This window comes from Meleagris gallopavo, chromosome 21 (assembly GCF_000146605.3).
Source record: "Meleagris gallopavo isolate NT-WF06-2002-E0010 breed Aviagen turkey brand Nicholas breeding stock chromosome 21, Turkey_5.1, whole genome shotgun sequence".
NCBI lineage: Eukaryota > Metazoa > Chordata > Aves > Galliformes > Phasianidae > Meleagris > Meleagris gallopavo.
In genome coordinates this window covers 7,747,059-7,752,139 of record NC_015031.2, presented here as the reverse complement: position 1 = coordinate 7,752,139, position 5,081 = coordinate 7,747,059, and positions in this window count along the sequence as shown.

Sequence of the window (5,081 nt, the reverse complement as noted above, 5' to 3'; positions counted from 1 at the left end):
TTTTGGCCTAACAGGAAAAGGGGAGGGGAAAAAAAAACAGAATGAGAAACAGGGGCCGGAGCAGGAGAAGAAAAGCCCGATTAAACAGCCAATAATTCGTTGTTTGCTTTGCCAATGAGGCTGTAATTGGCCGGGAGGTTAATGGCAGCCTGTGGATTGGCGGCCAGATCGCTTGCTGCCGCTCGCTCTGTGCTGTTAGGCAGGAGCCTGCAATTACCAGGGCCTGCACAGCTCTTCTTCAGCCTCACGACGACTGATTTATTAATCCCAGTAAGACTGCTGGGAGAAGTTTACAGTTTAAGGCACAGTTTTTGTATTTCTGCTGCTTGCAGTCAAGTTTACTCCAGGGTTTGCTTCCCGGCTTGGGATCGCTAGGTTCATTTGTCCCTTTCTGAAACTGCCATGTTTCTAAATCTTTCTTAATTTAGTGAGAACAAAGTTTTTAAACTCAGAATTCCCCAAATCCCCCTGGAAACCCCGATAGGTCAATTCAGTATCATAATTGGAAAGCTGAAATCCTTTATCATTTACTCTGGGCACAGAGAGACTCAGAAGTGTGATACACAGGGAGCTAGAAGAAATTGTTTCGATAGGCCTTATTTTTGTGTAATATTACTGGCGTATTTTAATTCAGTTTTGACATCTATTCCCAGTCCAGTAGTGTGGTGTTGTGTTTTTTTCCATTTTGTGTCTGCAGCAATTTGTGGAACTTGGAAAATACGGACAAAGTACAGCTTTTTCAAGCTTTCTATTTCTTGTAAACAAAGAGTTGGCAACTCCTGAGGGCAGTGAGATGAGGGAGTCTTTAAATAGTTAACTGCACTCTTTTGAACCTCAAAGAAAGTTTGGTTTTGACAGAAAGATTGGTCACCAGCCACTAATCCCCACACACAGATTTTTCTCTGTCAGATAACTTTAATGAACTTCAAGTTGTTGTTAACAGCAATCCAAATGATATTTTTAGGGCTTGATGTTTAACTGAACAACCAGCAGAACTCTGAAACCTTTTTCCCACAGCGTAGTTCACTTGCTCATCTGTAAAGCCAAAGCGGCAGCCTGGATCCTAAATGTAATGCACACTGTCAGTTTTCTGTCTAGTTTTGCTGTTTTTATGTTGTGTATATAAAGCAAAGCTTCTTCTGGGAAAATCCCTGCTTTGCAGCAGGCCGAGCTCTGTGCTCCAGCTGGAGAATCACGGCGTGTTGCTGGCCACTATTCACAGCAGTCAGGAAATGTTGTGTGCTAATGTATGTGATGTAATTCAAAAGATCACATCTCTCTGGTCTGCTAGAAAACCATGAATTTGGATCCTGAAGGAATCACCAAACAGTGACACTTTGAAGTACATTACTTAACCTGTCATTTACTTTTTATAAACAGAAAGTTCATTAAATCGTGAAGTCGGGCCTCTCTAGGAGGTGGTTACAACCAAAGGGCAAGCTGTTTGGAAACCTCTGATTTCTTCCTTTGCTATGGGATCCGACTGAGAAAAAGAACTAAATTGGCTGCTGAACATCTATAAACCTGCTGTGAAGTTTATCAGTTGTAAGCTGTTCACATTTTCATGGTCAGAGTATGGCCCTGACACTGTTCTGTGCTGGTGACATTCTGCAGGTGGCAGAATCCCCACTTCCAGCCCTCCCAAAGGTACCTGCTTTCATGCTTTGTATCAGATGCCGTGTTTGCTTGACACCCTTGTTATAAAATGAACATAATTTGCAGTTCATAGAGCAAAAGAAATCATTTTACAAGTGTTACATCTCTTAAGCATTAATTTAGACTCTGCACATCAAGACACTGGCATGTTGAGAAAATATGAACCTTAATATAGACCTTTTTTTTTTCTTTTTCTTTTTTTTTTTTTCCAACTCCCACTGTCTCCAGAGGCATCCAGTGGGTCAGTGTGACTCAGCAGCACTCTAGATGCTCGTAAAGCTTCACCTTGTTGGGATGCCAAGGAGTCTCAGCTAGAGTGGAAGTGCGAGGTCTCATTCAGTACTGAGATTATATGTTTTTCCTTATAGGAACACTTTCTCACTAAAACACATGGGGAAAATATTCTTCCACATTGTTTCTCTGTTTAAAAAAAAAAAAAAGTAAGAAAAAGGGAAGGGAAAAAAGGCTTTGCAATCTGCATATGCAAATCTTGCCATGTTCCTCCAAGACGAGAGGAAACTCTAACTCTCAATAGGTATTTATTTTCTAAATTGGCGACAGACATGCAAGCGAGAATGTTCAAATGACTTCAGCTCTCTTTCTGCCTTCATTATGTCAGGCTAGCAGATCACATATGGCATTATGGAAATCAGTAAATGAAAACCATATTGATCAGCATTGAGAACAAATGTAAAAAAGCTGGACTAGAGGAGAAGAGGTGGAGAAGTATGCTCCAGTGTTCAACCTGATAGGCCCTCGTTAAGGCCTTTAATCATTTATTAATGTAAACTCCCTCCTTCCCTTTCCACTCAAATTACCTCAGCCATAGAGCATCCTGCTCCATTTATCTTTTAATGTTTCCTTTATTTAATTTATTTTTAAGCTATACATTATGCTTTTATTACAAAATCAAGTTTTTTCTTTTCTAGAGGACAGTATTGAACAACCAGATTTGATATAAATGTCCCAGCACGCTTGCTTGAGCATTAAAGAGGAAGAGCAACGAGCAAGGTTTGCTTTTCATGGGATGGCAGATTTGGAGTGCGGGAGGACTTGGAGTGAAAAGGAGTGTGTTACAGAGCCTCCCCCACTTCGTGCTGTTGGCAATTAAGGTTGTGTCAGCATTTCCATCATAAACCCTTGTTTACAGGGTTTATAATTCAGCTGTGAAAATTTGCTCCAGGCCAGATTTGACATACAACGGCTCAACCTCACAGAAAAGGAGACTTCAGCCCTCCTTCCCTCCCCCAGAACGAAAAGCTCCTCAGTCATTTCCTGAGATAGAAAAGGAAGAAAAGATGAGATGGTGGTGTTTGGGGCAATGGAAGAATAAGATTGTAAACAACAACAAAAAGCAGTGGGACCAATAAGCACCACTTGACTCTTGAAAAATGCAGCTGAGAACCCTGCTTTCCTGTGCTGGCTGCCAGTTTTAGCAGAAGTGAGGTTGGTTTTTGTTTTTGTTTTGTTTTGTTTTGGTCAGATCTCTAATTTTCAGTCATTCATCAAAATCTTGAGTGATGGACATGATGCTCCCGGTAGCTGTTTGCCTGAATACTCTGTCATTCTCTCACAGTTTAGATAGAAATTTCCATGACAATAATTAGGGGGTTGTGCTTTGAAGTTGGTACTGTTTTATTCTCCAGACAAAGCCCTCAGTGGCCCACGGGGTATTTCCCAGTACCATCTCTGCTGTGTACTTCAGGCTGTTCTTAGAGATAATCATATACTTTTTACTCGGAATCCACATCTTTCCCACAGCAGCAATATTTTCACTGGCATTTCTTTAATCTGTTTGTTGCTTTTTATTTCAAGTCTGATTTTTGCATGTTTTTGTAGCAGTTGGGTGTCTATCGCACGTTCATTTAAAAATAACTAATAAAAAAAACATGAAGAGCAGCCAGAATTGCACCCTCTTGCCCAGCTGGGATCAGGGAAGAAGCTGGGCACTGCAGCAGCTCCAGGGGATGCGTGTCAGCCTGGGCTGGGGGTGAACCCCAACCCTGGTGGTATATTTTGTGCTCCCAGTGATGCTGGCCTCAGGTGTCAGCCATGGCACCCGATGGGTACAGAGCCCTGTTGGGCTGTGTGCACCTTGTGTGTCCTCAGTGGTATTCCAGGTTTTTGGGGGATATTCCTGCGGGGCAGCAAAGATACGTATGGCGATGTATCTATGAAATACATGTATAAAGTGTGTTCTGTCCTTCCTCTTTCTTGCACACTCACCCACCTCCAACTTCTTTTCCTCTTTGACTCACATTACAATTCTACTTTCCTTTCTCTGCTCTCAACATCAAACAGTATATAAATTACAGCAAGAGTGCTGTCTATGGCAGACATACAGCCCTTGTTTGTGGCAGAAGAGCAGAGCATTAAACAGTGAGTGGACTATGCAGAGAGCTCTCTCTCTCTCCTCGTTCCCAGTGGGAGTGTTGTTTATAGAGCATTATAATTTATAACTGAAGAGAGTGGATTTAATTTCAGTGGAGGGGGCTCGCCAGCAGGGCGCCAGCCTGCAATCATATGAATCAGCAAGCTGCAAACTCTATTGAATGGAAAGTATTATCGCTGGCCACAAACGGACACTGTTTCTCCTTAAACAACTCCCTCGGTGCAGGAAGACGTTGTCTTCATTCATCTATTTTACATATCTACTCGTTTTAATTTTGCTGTTTCCTAAAAGTATTTTCTTTTTCCAACGCGTCGTTTCTTTTACTGCCCGACATCTGACATTGGAAACTGATTGTTGTGTGTATGTTGCTGATTTTGTTCCTCTTCAACTTCCCTTCTCTTTTCAGCGTGCCTTTTGTGTTTGCTTTTTCAAATGCTATTTTCCTCCGATCCTGTGTACAAGCAACTTGTATGGAAACCGAAGTTAAACATGCAAACGAGAGTACGATATCCCATTAGCATTAATATTGTAAAATGGCAGTCAGATTCAATCACAGAAAGTTTTATTTAATCATGGATGTTTTGTGCGTTTCCTCAGCGTTTCTCTGCCCAAATGGAAGATCTCTTCTCCCTGCTTTGCTCTCCTAGAACTCCGCTCTCCGCGCGGTGCTGACAGGGGCAGTTTTGGCGGGCTGTGCCGTGCTGTCGGTGCGGAGCCGCTGCTGGTGCTCGCGGGGTTCTCCACAGCCGGGCTTATTTAACTAAACAGCTGCGAGCAGAGCTGCAATGCAACGCGGTAACGTCCTGTGTCAAACGGTAGTTTCGCGTGAGGGTTTTTTCCCTTCATCTTTTGCAGACGAGGAGCTAAGATGTGAAAATAGCCATGGCTCGAGGGGCCGGGCGGGCCGGTAGCTGCCGGTGCTGCCTGCCGTCCTTCGCGGCGGCGCACCCGGCCCGGGTCCCGCGCAGCCGGGCGGCCCCGCTGCTCCGTGCCCTACATAGCGATCTTCAGACCTGCCTAAGGAGCTTTGGCC